The sequence below is a fragment of the Panthera uncia genome (genome assembly GCF_023721935.1).
Source record: "Panthera uncia isolate 11264 chromosome D3 unlocalized genomic scaffold, Puncia_PCG_1.0 HiC_scaffold_8, whole genome shotgun sequence".
NCBI lineage: Eukaryota > Metazoa > Chordata > Mammalia > Carnivora > Felidae > Panthera > Panthera uncia.
In genome coordinates, this window is record NW_026057586.1 from 25985231 (window position 1) to 26000264 (window position 15034).

Below are 15034 nucleotides of genomic sequence, written 5' to 3' on the forward strand. Positions count from 1 at the left end.
CAGAGAGAGAGAGTCCCAAGCAGGCTCCACACCACCAGTGCAGAGCCCTAGGCGGGTCCCCAACTCACAAACCTGGAGATCATGATCTGAGCCAAAGTCGGAAGCTTAACCGACTGAGCCACGCAGGCGCCCCCAGTATTTGTCGTTTTGGCTTCAAGGTTCATCCATGTTGTAGCACCTGCCAGAACTACCCTCCTTTTTATGGCTGAATAATATTCCACTGTGCGCATAGACCGCGATTTGCTTATCCGTTCATCTGTCCACTGACTCTTGGGTTGCTTTCATCTCTTGCCCGTTGTGAATCACGCTACTACACCCGTGGGTGTGCAGATATCTGTTTAAGTCCCTCGCAGCAGGATTTTGAGCTTTAAGGAAAAAAAAAAGTGCCTTGGCTTTCAAACAGTTGGGGCTGATCCGCAGGCCCTCGCTGCTATGGCTGCCTTCTCCTGCCGTGCTAAGACTCTTGTGCCTTGAGCAGAGCTCTTTGTCACACTGTGCCAGGGACCCCGACTCAAGGCTGGACTCTGGCATGCACGGCCGTCCCCACACCACGCTAAGCCGCTTCAGTCTGCCTGTTAGCCAGCTTCAAGCCTCTTGGCCTTCACTTCTTATCCCGAAACACATCAGCCGTGCTGAGGTTGCAAGTGCTTTGTGCTCTCGCTCGGTAAGTTCTCTGTCCCGCCTTCTGAAATGTATTTAGCCACGATCGTAAAAGCCAAGGGACATCACTCATGCACGGTTCTCCCTTCTTGTCCTATGTCGTCCTCTCGCCTTCTCCCTCCAAAAACCCGCGTGTGCTGCTGATGCACTAAAGGGCATCCTGTCTTGAAGCATCACTATCTCTGGGCATTAATTGCCTCTACAGATCCCAAACTCACTTAAAGCACATTAAAGCGGTGACACACTCAGGCAGAAAGGCAGGAGAATTCACAGTTCAGGTTGGCATTGTCATTAACTCAAGTCTTTGGTGTCAACTCCCCCCCGCACCGAACGTCCCGCCTGGCCTTACGGTCAACCTCCGCAATGCATTTTCTGGCCTTTGTTGGTTTGTGTCAGCTCTTGAACATTATTTAAATGTAGTTTGGGGCCCATGCATGCAATTACCATTGTGTTATTATTCAGAGCCAGATTGTTAAGATTCAGGCAGCTGTACAAGGAGATGCCCTGTGCTGTGAGGTCCAATTTAGGAGGGCCTTCCAAGCCGGCGCACGGGGTTGCTAGGCAACCCCATGCTACAGAAGAGGAGGCCTCACTCCGGAGTGGGAAGAAGCCCGGCGCCTTCAGGGAATTGGAGGCAGTGGTCAATCTGAGACTGGCATGGCGCCGTGGAGGGGGAGGGAGGCATGTGGGGAGCCAGGGGCGCGCACCCAGCTAGCACGCGGTGCTCCTGGGAGGGGAGCGTGCTGTTGGGAGTAAGAAGGAGAGAAGGTGCAGCAGCCCGAGGTCGGCCAGGAAACTGCCAAAGGCTACCAGAGCAGATGCTAATATGCTTCTCCATCCCTTTCTTCTCTTTGCAGGAGATGAGCAGGTTTGCAGAGAAACTGCTGGCCTGAAATTTAAGACGAAGGCATCATTGCCTGTGAGTATGAATTTTGCTTTCTTAGGTCTGTGGTTTGCCAGTGTTCCTGGGAGGAGGCGGGTTTCCCTGTTTGGGGAAGGGGTCATGACCTTGATGGAGTCAGCTTTTGGTTCTTCTGGAAGGTGTGTCCGGCTGGGTGGGGCTGGACTCAGGAATGCAAGGCTGCCAGCGGAAGGTGGATGGTTGGAACCCGGGCTCTGCCCTCCCACTGGCTCAGGAAAGAGTGACTCCCTTGCGGCTGATTAGTATTTGGGGGGAGAGCAGGACTCCGGGAGGGTAAGGAAGGTGTGCATTTTTTCGCCCTGGAGCCGCAAACAGTTGTACAATTCTGAATTTGTTGCCAGGTTGACCCTATTTAGAACTGTACATTCTCATATAGGCCGTTGAACAGTGTGTTAAACTAAGAGCAATCATACAACCCAATGCTTTACTCAAGCTGAGAATATTATTAATCGCCAGGTGCCTGGCAAGAAATAGCTAGAGAGATAGAAAGAGAAGCAGTGGCCTAGGCTCTGTTTTGGAAGTGCCTTCAGTCCAGGGTGGGAGGAGAGGAAACCGGGCATGTGAGGGTATTAAAGACCTTTACGATCAAGCACACAGTCCAGTGTGGCACATACACCACAGCCAGAAGTGCTGGTGACAGGAATGGTTAGGGCACACTTCCTGGGGACAGAGGGACTTGAACTGGGCTGATGGAGGAGGGAAGCCGGTCGGGGTGTGGGGGCAGGAACAGGTGCCGGGATGGGAACACCCAAAGGTCTATGGGGAGGATGTCATAGACATCCTGAAGGGGTCCTAGATAGTCTGAAGGGAGGTGGGGGTGGGGAGAAAAATGCCGGTGACATTGGGTAGGACCAAGTGTCAAAGGGCCAGAAGTGGCTTCGTGAACGGTCCATGTGCAAAAAAAAAAATCAGGATGGAGTAAGGTATCCCTCATTTATGTAAATAAAATTGAGTTTCTGCCAGTTTGTCTGTGACCCATATGAAAGTGGCCACATGGAGTTTTCACTGAACTTGAAGTTGTATCTGAGATCAGTACAGACCCTGGATCAATGATAGGAAATTCACATTGGGGATCCTCCCTAGATGTCAGAGAGAGAGAGAGAAAGAGAGAGGATAGAGAGAGGGGGCCCTCTCCAGACAGCTGCAGCTGACCACCACCTGAGACCCGTGTGATCCATGAGGAGGTGCCCTGAGCTCCAGGTGGACAGTCACCAGGACAGGGCTCCCAATGTCCACTTGATTTTCTCTGGAGCTGCTTCTCACATAGGGAGCTCTAGGTACGATGCCCAAGATGAGAGGAAGCTCAGATTTACTTATTTGGCAAAGGTTGATTACTTGTTCCAAGCAAGCAGGGGAAGCTAGCATGTTCTCAGTCTCACGAATAACAACCAACACGTATATAATTTTGCCAGTTTGCAGCGCGCTTGACAATTTAGCCTCAGATGAGCTTCGCAGAGGCTCTGTAGATAGTGCCATTTTGCAGATAAGGAAACTGAGGCTGGGAATAAATATTTTGCTTGAGTTCTTTAGCCAAGAAGTGATCGAGCTGACGTTTATGCTGAATTTCTGGGGCACGTAACTGCGGATCTGATTGGGGGATAGGCTGCTGAGTCGACCCCTGCCTCCTGCTCCTGCTCAGCCATCCTGGAGAAGAAGAGTATTTGTGTGGTCCCGCATGGCTCTGGAAACTCTCTGCTCTGGCTGGTCAGCATTTTGCTGTGCTGGCTTTCATGGGATGTGCAGTGTCGACTGGTGATCTTTGGGCCGGGCAGGAAGGCAGCCTGCCTCAAAGAGGCAGGCTCCTGTGTGTTTCTACCACCAGGGACAACCCACTGGAAAGATACTCGAGGGTTCCATTTTGAGCTGCGGTTTGGCTGATTTAGGCTGGGTTGCCTAGAAGCAGAGCTTGAGACAGGGATTCAGGTGCATGCGATGTACCAAGGGAGAGCTTTTAGGGACTACTTGTCAGGGAGGGGGGGGATGTGCCAGGGCAAGTCTTTCCTTGGCTTGACCCATGTGGATTTCCGTGGTGTCTGGCCTGGCAGCAAGGGGCAGGCCTCAAGTAACCCCTCATTCACCACTGGCCACTCCTGGGAACGGTGCTGCTGGTGTGACCTCCAAGGCATGCCCTTGACCAAGAGCCAGGGTCGGGAGAACACCACAGGTGAAAGCAGCTGGGAAGTGGGCGTCCCAGCGAGAAAAGGGAGTCTGAGGAGGCCATTGGTTGCACCTACTCTCGTGCCTGTGAGCATCACTACCGTGAAGACAGCCAAATATGGTTTTTACCTGATTCGGCCGTAATTTCCACTGTTGTAAATTTGCATTTTAAGCGTGTCGGTATTAAAATAACAATCGTAAGTATCAAAGCCTGTGTTCAATGAAACATGGATGCGCTTTTCGAAACTGTCCGTTTACTCTTAATAGGTCATACAGTCCCATGACTGAATTCAAAAATACCAGAAGGTGTCCTGTGACAAGTCTCCTTCCCGCTTCTGTCCCCAAGCTGCCTGGATCCTCTCCTGGCGACAAAACCAACATTACCAGGGTTTTTGTGTTACTTTCCAAGGATAGTCTAGGCACCGCAACAATGGTGTGGCTTAGATTTCAAAGTTTTGGTGAGCCTGGTGCTGTCCAGTAAGAGACCACTCAAGAGCCAGCAGCTGGGGCTCTTCCTTCTGAAGGAATTGAGCTAAAATGTGCCTTTTATGTGGAGAGAGAGAGTAATCCACAAGTCAGCCCCCAAGGGAATGTTCAAAACGCATGTAAACTTTCCAAACGTTTCCAAAGTTTTTACAGTTACTATAGAAACAATTGATGTCTGAGTTACAAATTATTATTACTTCCTCCTTAAGGCAAATCACCTCTAAAGAATTTCAGATGCTGTGTTACAGCCCTCGAAATTCGCAAATATTTAGAATAATTAAAAATTGCACCAAATTCACTAGTTCAAATTATTCCCGACTCATTGCACTGATTGCTACCATCGTTTGCATATCGTTTGCTGACTTCCTGAAACGTGTGTTGTCACCATAATGGGTTTAGATGCATCGTAGCATCAGCACCTTGTGAATTTTCACTGTGGTTTCCTTTCATAAAGTGACTGCTGCGGTTTGGAGGTACTTTCTCAACATAGCGACGGAGTAGGACTGAGGCCGGTGAGCTCCCTGTCGTGGAAGGTGCGGGAAGAGTCGCTGGGCCATCTGTCTACCAAGTTGCACAGGAAATCTTCCCTACGTGATGGGCGGGTTTAGGCTACTCACGTCCTGTCATTGCTAAGCGCATGGTGTCTGGAACTTCGTTACCGTTATTGCCTTGACAGGGTTTACCTGGTTTGCAATCCAGGCCATCCTACTCACACTACCTGCTCATCTTCCAAATTTTGGTTTCACAGGTGCTGTCTAATGCCTATAAATGGCCAAACAGAACTGACTTTGTAATCTCAGAGGTCTGGCGTGTGTGTGTGTGTGTGTGTGTGTATGCGCGCGTGCGCGCGCACGCACGTGTTTCTTGCCAACGGGCTCACTCCCTTGAGTTCTCTGTCATGTTCACGCTCTCGGAGGTTGCCCGAAAATCCTCTAACTTGTGCATGACCAGTTTGAGCCCCGAGACAGATTTTGGTGGCACCCCCACGAGGCAACGGAAAAAAAAAATCTCATTTCCGTCCGAGAAATAGAGTCATTATCTTGATTGAAATAATCTCTTTCTCCAACCTGCAACCAGATAAAGCATCAAATTGGTGGAGTTTCCTTATCACTGCACAGAATTTGCAGGACACAGAATAATGGCCTGTCAGCTGCCGCTGGTGGGGTGGGTTCCGCGAGGCAGAGCCCCCCCCCCCCCCCGCTCTTGGCCTGATTTGGATCATACGGTGTCTGGTGGAGTGTAATATCATTCCATTAATGACAAATTTTTATTATATTAAGGTGAGAGGCAGTGTAGAGTCTGGGACACCATGAGGAAGAAGTGTTATCTAGTGCTATTCCTATGGTGATTGTCGTTCATCAGACAACATCTAACCTCTGTGGGCACTTGGAAACGGGACTAAAAGCTGTAGATGTTTATATACTTTTAGGACGTGAGTGTTCTGGAACCTTGTGCCCGCGAGGCCTGATTTTCCCAGGACTGCAGTCAGGGTATGGGCTTGAGAAGGAGGGCCGTTTTGGGTGCAGAGCCAGAGGTCAGTAAGCCAACGTCTTTGGGGAAGGAAACAGAAAATGCTGTGGGTAGAGAGGCGGTAGGGGGGAGCTTAGGGCGGCAGTCTGCTCGGTGTTCAGAGTTACGTGGGGGCGTCAGGAGAAGGAGGTGAGACGATGTTTGTACCCAGTCCGGGATAGTGGCTGTACCCTCAATCCTGCCGGTCCCCCATCCACCGTGGGGGGAGGCGCTGCTGTGTCCCCAGCGTGTGTGAGTGGTTACTCTGTGGTGGGCGTGTTCTAATCGTTTTACAGGCATCAATTCACTTAATCCTCACCACAATCGTATGCATTAGAAATATACATTGTCTTTTTTTTTTTTTTTTTGCAAGTGAGAAGGAAAAGAGAGGTTAAGTAACTTGCCCCAGGTCACACGGCCAGTAAAGGGGGTGGAGCTGGGATTTGAAATCCAGCAGTCTAGTGGGAGCTCTTGCGAACTTAAACTAGACTGCAACGGAACTAGATAATGCCATTCAAAGGCCTGGGGCTTTCCCCACACCTTGAACCGTAATCCCATGATAGAAACATCTTTGTAATGTTCTTTTTTTTTTTAATTTTTTTTTTTAACATTTACTTATTTTTGAAAGACAGACAGATCACAGCGGCAGAGGGGCAGAGAGAGAGGGGGACAGAGAATCCAAAGCAGGCTCCAGGCTCTGAGCTGTCAGCACAGAGCCTGATGCGGGGCTCGAACCCACAGACCGTGAGATCATGACCTGAGCCAAAGTTGGATGCCTAACCGACGGAGACACCCAGGCGCCCCATCTTTGTGATGTTCTAAAAGGCACAGAGGTGGTTCCTGCGGTGGAGGTAGGAGGTTGAATGATATCCTAGCCCAGGTTCCTGATCTTGGGCTCCTGGTGGCTCTGATTCTCTCTTCACATGGGATCCCTCACAGCTGTGCCCCTCTGTATGCAGGCTGCAGAGGACCCCCATTAACCCGCCTCCGTCTAGCCTTTCCCCCATCTTCCTACAGAACCCTCCTCAAGCGAAGGGCTGTACTGTCCACCAAGACTTCCCCAGAGAAGGAACCCAGCCCCCCACACCTGCTTCCCAGCCCTCTCTCTCCTGGGCACAACCTAAGTGACATAAAAGCCCCTATCTTCCGAATCTTGTTTTCAATAGGAGTGCTGGCCTGTCAGCAAGCATGCCTGATTACCATGGTAATCACCACCCGAATGGAGTGATTTTATAATACATTTCCATCAGAAATATGAACAGGTGCACAGGAGAAATCAACATTTACCAACAAGATAGGTCTTGGGAGATTAATCGTGAATTTAGGATTGTTCAAGGAAACAAAAGAAAGAAGAAATACCTTCACTTGCGGTCAAGGTCCTTCCAGCCTTACCTCTGACCATTTTTTGCCCTGCCTCCCTCCCACCTGGCCTGCTCACATTCCTCCTTGCCTTCCCTCTACTCTCTCCTTTCCAGTGCTTAGCCATCTGTCAAATACCACCTCCTCCAGGAAGCCCTCCTTGCTCCACTTAGCCTCCAGGAAGTTCTGCCAAGGCTACTAGGCACAGAAGCTGCTTAGCCAACCTCTATCAGCTGGGAGCACTCGTCCCACCCACAGTCCTCAAGGCCAGTGAACACCACCCCCCCCACCCCCACCCCAGCGAGCTAAGAACCTCACTGTCTTCCTAGGGGCCTGATTAAAAATGTCATCATGACACTTCTGGGTAACTCTAGAGCTCAGAGTACCAAAAGCCAAATTTGTTTTTTCCTGCTGAAGAAATAGAATTCGTTTGCATTGTGGTATTCCTTCCAGAAATGAAGGCAGCAGCGGGGATCCAAGAAAACATACACAGCAGTTTTGATTTCTAAGCCTTAGGGTCCCTGAGTCATCACCCCTTCACCCCCTTCCAAACCAGTTCTGGCTCTGGATATGGGAAACTGGGCTCCTGGGACCAGGAGGGGCCTCCCCCCTCCGCTCCAGGCCACCCTGGGCTCCTTGGCGGTGGGGGGTGTTCCAGCGCAGGGAGGGGGTGCGTGGAAGAGGCAGCCTGGCCGCGACACAAAGGGCTGCAAGGGTCTCAGGCACAGGCATGTCTGGGTGTCTCCGTCCCTGTGTGCGCGGGAGTCCGAGGGGCTTGATGGAGGCTTCCGCAGGAAAGGCCTTCTTCTTCACTTTCAAGTAGGACAATACATCAGAGAAGCTGCCAGACCCGCTCTGAGGACGCAAGAGGCATTAGCTAATATTTTGATTTTAGAAGGATGAATAATAAAGAGCCCCTCGAGTGTCTCTCGGAACTAATTCTGAATAACGTGTTCTGCCACGTGTTCCTCTGGTTGAATCAGATTCCTGAAGAGTCGATAACAAAAGGTTTAAACCAGGGGAAAAAAGGCATCTCTCCACCAACTTTTCTCTCTTTTAATTCTCTTCTTGTAATGCTTCTCAGTTAACAGTAACTTACGAAAAGATGAAATGAAGTCGTAACAGGCAGCGATGAGCCCCGGGAGGAGGCCTGAAGTGGCAGGCGCTCGCTTTTGTTCTGCCGTGTGAATGGCTTCGAGGTGGGTCCCCTCACTAAGCTTGGTAATAGGGGGCCTCCCAGGCAGAGAAATACCAAACACACGGATGGAAGAGGGCACTGCCCCCTCCCCACCCCCACCCAGGTGTCTCCCTGCAGCGGGGCCCAGCAGGGAGCAGGGAGCGCCCTCAATGCTGGCGATTTGGAGACAGTTGAGTCCCCAGGCCAGTGCAGGGTAGCGAATCCACAGGACCCGGTGCAGGATCCCCAACACCGGGGCGCAGTCACCCCCTAGGGCTGAAGGGGAAAGGAGAGGAAGGGTGCTGAGAGCAGAGACAGCGAGAGTGCTCTGCAGGGGGCCACCCTACCTGGGCTGTGCCCTGAGGTGCCCCCGAAGACAGGGAGACAAGGCATTCAACACCTGACCTCCCTCCCTTCGTCCTCCTCCCAGGGCCCCACTGGCTTCCAACAGAAAAGACAGCAGAGGGAAAGGAGCCCATTGCTGTGATCTGTAGCAGTCAGTGGAGAGGGTAGAGAGTGGGCCAGGAGGGGCACATGGGGACAGGGGCACAGTGAGTCCTCTCCAAATGACAGACCAGGGGTAGAGAGGGAAGCCCAGCGTCCTTGTGAGGACAGGCCTGCTCTGAAGGCCAATTTCAGGTCCTCCAAGAAAGCCCCCAGTGCAAAGAAACAAGCCCCCTCCCCGGCCTATTCTCCAGGGATCACGATTCTTTTTACCAGAACAATACTGTCACAAAGAGTTCCCAAGGCCAAGGCAGGACAGGGGGCCGCCTGCCCAGAGAGGAGTTCTGCCAGGTGGCGGCCCGCCCGAGGCTAGCCCTGGACCGATTGCTCGTCCTGGGTCCACAGTCCTACTGGAGGGCACCCGTGGCTCTCGGCACTCAGCTCTGCACCCTGCCGGGACTTCTGCTGATGAGAAATGAGACCAGTGAAGCCGCAGCTCACACTGATGGGCCATAGAGCTAAGCGCTCGCCAGCGTAATCTGTTTCTGTTGTCCACCAGCCCTCGAGGTGGGTATCTCCCTGCAGAGAAGGATCAGACACAGGGAGGAAAGTCACTTGCTCAAGGCCACATTTCCCAGATGGCTGGATTTCAGATCTGCCTCCTGGCCTGGCTGCCTGCCAGGGGTCTCCTGGCCAAGGAGAGTCTGCACCTGCAGAGAAGGGAATGTCGTTCAAAAGTTGGAACATTTTTTTAAAATTGTTTTATTTGGAAGTAATTTCAAATTACTGAAAAATGCCCCAAATAAAAATAATACAAAGACGGCTTTTAGATCCTTCTATCCTAGACACATCTGTTAAAATTTTACCCCACTTCCTTTATCATGTGTGCTCTATCATACATGCACACACACGCACACACACACACACACACACACACACACCCGTACTTACACATTTTGTCCGAATCATTGGAGAACATTTTTACAGCCTTTCTTTGTCTTTTATGACATTGACATTTTTGAAGGACGCAATGCCCCCTTCTTATTTTCAATAAAATGGTCCCCATTTGGGGGGTGTGCGATGTTTTGTTGTGGTGAGATCCAGATTATACAGCCTTGGCCAGAATCCTGCCGAGGCAACCGTGGGTTCTTCTCACGCAGTCACATCCGCGGGCACTGCTGGCCCTCACTGGTGATGTTAATTTTAATCTCCAGGTCAAAGTATTACCTGTTTTCCCCCTACATGATCATTATCTTTGTTCTCCCTTGGAACTAGTAAGCAGTCGGTGGGGAGACGTTTTAGACCATGCAAATACCCTGCTTCTCATCAGTTTCCCCCAGGGGGAGCCTCCATTGATGCCTCTTGCCTGATCCAATCCTTAATATGATGGTTGCAAAATGGTGGTTTTCCAAAAAAAAAAAAAAAAAAAATGGTGGTTTTCCAGCTCCAGCACAACCTCCATAGTGTGTAGTGTAGAAAGCCCTTGGCATTCTACAGTAGCACGATATATTTGGTCAGTATATATTTATGATCATAAGCAGTAAAACGTATCTATCTGTGTGGACCGATGAGTTCCTTTTTTTTCCAGTGGTTTATTGTTTCTCACTGTGCTCAATTCTTTTGGTGCATAAATTGCCCCAGACTTCACCAGTGGGAGCCTCTACAAACTGACTCCCATGATATTTGGATATGCCACCATCCCGATTCTGGAGCGCTTTCTTACTTGCTGGGATAACAAGAGGTTCCAGGCTCCTCAGGTACCTACCCCTGAACAAGCCTTGCAACCAGTCATTTCTCTGAGGTGCCTGTTCCCTTTTAGTGGGAGTGGTATTAGAGACCAAAGTCTGGGCCCTGGGTGTGCCCACTGCCTCTGAGTATCTTTGCTCCTTAGCCCTTTCAGGGGACAGAACTAGGAAATAGGTGCATGTTTATACACATATACATACACATATTTTCCACACATACGTATACATGTATGTACGTATGCACAGAAGCATGCATATACATTTACATATTCGTATGCTACTCATCACGAGTCCACACCAGTGCCTCCAATCCCAATCCACCTCTTCAGGGCTGCTTCTTGCCTCTCCCCATTCCATACTTATGTATCCTTCGCCCACAGGAAAACCCCAAAGCCATCAACACATTCAGTCATCTACTTAATCCTATATCACATCCAAAGTAATGTCAGGATTGCTTCACCACTGCAATCAACAAACCTTCCCTTCCCTCTCCCTGCTTTGTTCATAAATAGTTTGGAGTAGTCCTTTCTTTCTTTCCTTGCCCTTCAGTGTGGTAAGAGTATTTATTTGAAATACAGTTAGGTTTATTTTTTTTTCCAGTGTGTTTTCAGCTTTAGGCATTTTTTCCCCTTCCTATTCTTATTTATTTAAATTAAGAAGAAATTTTCAATGTTTATTTATGTTTGAGAGAGAGAGACAGATTGTGAGCGGAGGAGGGGCAGAGAGAGAGGAAGACAGATTCCGAAGCAGGCTCCAGGCGCTGAGCTGTCAGCACAGAGCCCGAAGCAGGGCTCGAACTCACTAACTGCGAGATTATGACCTGAGCCAAAGTCGGACAGACGCTCAACCGACTGAGCCACCCAGGCACCCCTTACTGGTTTAAATTTTTAAAAATAGGTAGAATGTTAACATACTTTCAAAAGTCAGAACGACACAACCTATACTAAGAGATGTGTCACTCTCCTGTATTCCTTCAGCCCCATTCCCCGCCCCCTGCATTAACCAACTTAATTCTTTTATGCTTACAATTAATTCTATGGCTTTTTGTAAAGATAAGCACATTTTTAGATACGTTTTTTAATTTTCCCCTCTTTATTTACCCAGAAGACACCGTATCGGACTGTATCATATACGCTTTTTTTATACTTTGCTTTACGTGTTCAATATTGTCTCCTGGAAGACACTCCATGCCAGTTCATTGAGGTCCTTCCACATTTTTTTTTATAGCTGGCACAGTACTCCGTGTGTGTGTGTGTGTGTGTGTGTGTGTGTGTGCGCGCGCGCGCGCGCGCGCCATAGTTTATGCACCTACTCTCCTCTGGATGGCTGTTTAGGTGGTTTCCTGTGGTTTACAATTCCAAATAATGTGTGTGTGTTTCAATGCTCGGGAGTGTATCCTCCAGGCAAATTTCTAGGAGTGAGATTACTGGGAAGAGTAAATATGCATGTAGTTTTGTTAAGTGTTTCCAGGTACCCCTCCATGCGGTTGTACTGTTTTGATTTCTGACCTGTTTCCTCCCAGTCTTGCCAATAGAAGGTCGTGTCAATTTTGGACGTTTTGCCGGTCTCATGAGTATGAGATGGCACCTTGGTGTAGGTAGTTTGAATTTGCATTTCTTTTATCATGAGTGAAGTTGAACATTCTTTCATAGGTTTAAGGATAATTTTTATATTCCTTCTGTGAATTATCCATTCTTTTGTTCTTTTTTCTATTGTCTACTTTTCTATTGGGTTTTGGTTCTTTGTTTCTCAATTTTTAAGAGTTTACACACACACACACACACACACACACACACACACACACATGCCTAAGCCCCTGATGCGGGGCTCGAACTCATGAACTCAGGAGATTATGACTTGGGCCGAAATCAAGATGCTTAACCCACTGAGCCACCCAGGCACCCCTAAATTGTTTTTATTTTTATGTAGTCAGATGCATCAGTTTCTTCTGTAATTGCCTCTGGATTTTCAGTCATACTTAGAAAGCCTTTTTTACATCGAGGTTATAGAAGAATTCACCCACGGGCAAGCACAGTTTTTAGTGGCTACATAATATTTCATTGAGAAGAAAAATCATTATTTTTATGTCGATGCTAAGAGGAGAATCGGGGCCGTAGGCACATGCAGCAGAGAGCAGATAAGTGCAGAGGGGAGCACGTTGGAGGGTTGGAGGTGTGAAAGCCCTGTGCCCAGTTGGTTTCAGGATGGGGACAGAGGAAAAGTGGTCTCTGCCCTGGAGTGAGAGAGGCTCAGGCAAGGAATCAAATCTGAACACCCCCCCGCAAAAGGCTAAGGGAACTTCAAAGAAGAAACAGGTCCTTTGGGAGGGAAGACACAGCGAGTGTGGGACAAGTGCAGCTTGTAGGGCAAAATTTAAGGAGGCCTCACGCTCAGGGCTGTGCCAGTGGAGCCCGGGCAGTTGGGAGTGAGGACCTCCTTAAATTTTGCTCCTTGGGCACCTCACTGGCCTCCCCCAGGTCTTGGCCCTTCTTTGGGGAGAAGCAGGACCTGAAGGGACTTCAGGAACCAGAATGAATGGGGTAGGAGCTGCCCCAAGTGAGCTAACAGGGAGTGGCGAGGTGCGGGATTTCATCCTGGAGGGGGTAGGAAACCACTTCAGGACTTTAAGAAATTGAAGAAACTCTGTCAGATTGGGGAAAATGGGGAGATAACCATCTCTTCCCAGAGCCGATGTCAAGACTGAATAAGATAATAAACATAAATATTTTCCATGGGCAGAGGGCCTGGCATGGAGTGGAAGTTCAGCGAACAATAGTTTCCTGTACTGCAGGGTGGGGGTGGGGTTCTGCTGATTCTCCTCATCAGGTCTCAAGTCCAGTGCCCTCGACACAGTGGGACTGTTTAAATCACAATGTAGGCGTAGAAATTCTAACAAAACTTGAAGCAAACTATCTGTCCGCTCACCTGGTTTTAGAGGAAGATGGTATTTTTCAAGAACTAAGACAGGGGCAGCTCCAAGGCGCCCATTTTACAGAAATGGAAACTGAGGCCCAGGGAAGGTGTCACAGAGTGTTAATGGCTTACAGTGAGTTACTGTTTGTGCTCCAGGGCATCCTCCCAAGAGAGGTGTGGGCTCTCACTCCCACCCAGCGCTCTGTCTGCACTCCCAGAAAAGCATGTGCCTGTGGGCCTCTGATAGAACCTTTCCAACGGCCTCCTGAGCCAAGTGCTCCCTCCTGAACCGTGCTGACCTGGAAGGGAAAAAGCCCAAAACCAGGAGGAGGCAGCAGACAGGAAGCAGGGTGAGCAGCAAGCCCCACTGCCCTCTGGATCCAGCCCCAGGCCAGGCGCTTGGGGGACGGGCTGCCAAACCTGTCCTTTCCCTCCTCTTCCAGGATCAGCTGCGGGCCCAGCGAGGCCATTCCTGAGGCCCAGTGTGGCAGGCCAATCAAGTGTGTGGGAAAAATAATAAGTCTGTGGCCCTGTGGTTGGAACTCGTCCTTCAGAGCTCGCTTATCTGCCTCCCCGCTCCGGGGTCCTGATGATCGAGGCCAGGAGGTTGGCTGAATCTCCCAGACCACATTTAGGAGGGAGGGCACGCTGAGGCCGGCTCTCTGCTCCCTTCTCTCACCAGCAGGGCCCCCCCTCCAGCCTCCTCTGCGCTGAAGTTCTGGTGGAGAGATCTGAAAGGTCCCCCCCCCCCGCCTCCCCTCCCCGAGCAGAGTCACAGAGAGCTACCAGCCCTTCCCCCTCTCCCAAGGCCTGCCCTGCCAGGCTCCAGATGACTTACGTTATGACATTTAAATGCTGGGAAGCCCCCATCTCACACCCATCCTCCCCCAGGGGGCTCCTGAAAATACATCTGTTTTTTTTTTTTTTAATTTATTTGTAATTTTTTTTTTAACGTTTACTTACTGTGGAGAGAGAGAGAGAGAGAGTGAGAGCGTGAAGAAGGGAGGGGCAGAGAGAGACTCAGAATCCAAATCAGGTTCCAGGCTCTGAGCTGTCGGCACAGGGCCACACACGGGGCTCGAACTCACGAACCGTGAGATGATGACCTGAGCCAAAGTCTCGGAAGCTTAACCGACGGAGCCACCCAGGTGCCCCTGAAAAATCCATCTTTAGTTTTTAATTTTTTTAAGTTTATTTATTTATTTATTTTGAGAGAGAGAGAGAGAGAGAGAGAGGGCACGCAGGAAAGGCAGAGGGAGGGAGAGAGAATCGCAAGCAGGCTCTGCACTGCCAGTACAGAGCCCAACGTGGGGCTTGAACTCACGCACCGCGAGATCATGACTTGAGCTGAAACCAAGAGTCCAATGCTTAACAGGCTGAGCTACGCAGGTGCCCTGAAAATCCATCTTTAAAGCTTCTTCAGCCTCTGTCCATCACTCCAAGCCCATGTGGCCTTTGTGGCCCAACTCAGAGCCGCTTCTTCCCAGATTCCTTTCTCAAACATCAGAATGAACCCTCTACCCGCCCCCTTCACCGTGCCCCCCACCCCCCCCCCCGCGCCTGTGGCCCACACAGGTGGAGCTTCAGCTGCTTGGGCAGGCCTTGCCTTGTTGGTCTTCAAAGGTAGCTGTGAACGGGACTGTCTGCCCCTTTCAGTATGGA

The 15034-nt window shown here is 50.1% G+C and overlaps 1 protein-coding gene across 1 annotated transcript in view; it reads left to right on the forward strand.

The window, feature by feature from the left end:
• The window catches only part of ZBTB7C (zinc finger and BTB domain containing 7C), a 350350-nt gene that overhangs the window by 195017 nt on the left and 140299 nt on the right, over positions 1–15034 (forward strand). The window contains exon 3 of the mRNA XM_049620109.1: positions 1518–1579. The gene's annotated coding sequence lies outside the window, so the exon portion shown is untranslated. The remainder of the gene's footprint in view (positions 1–1517; positions 1580–15034) is intronic.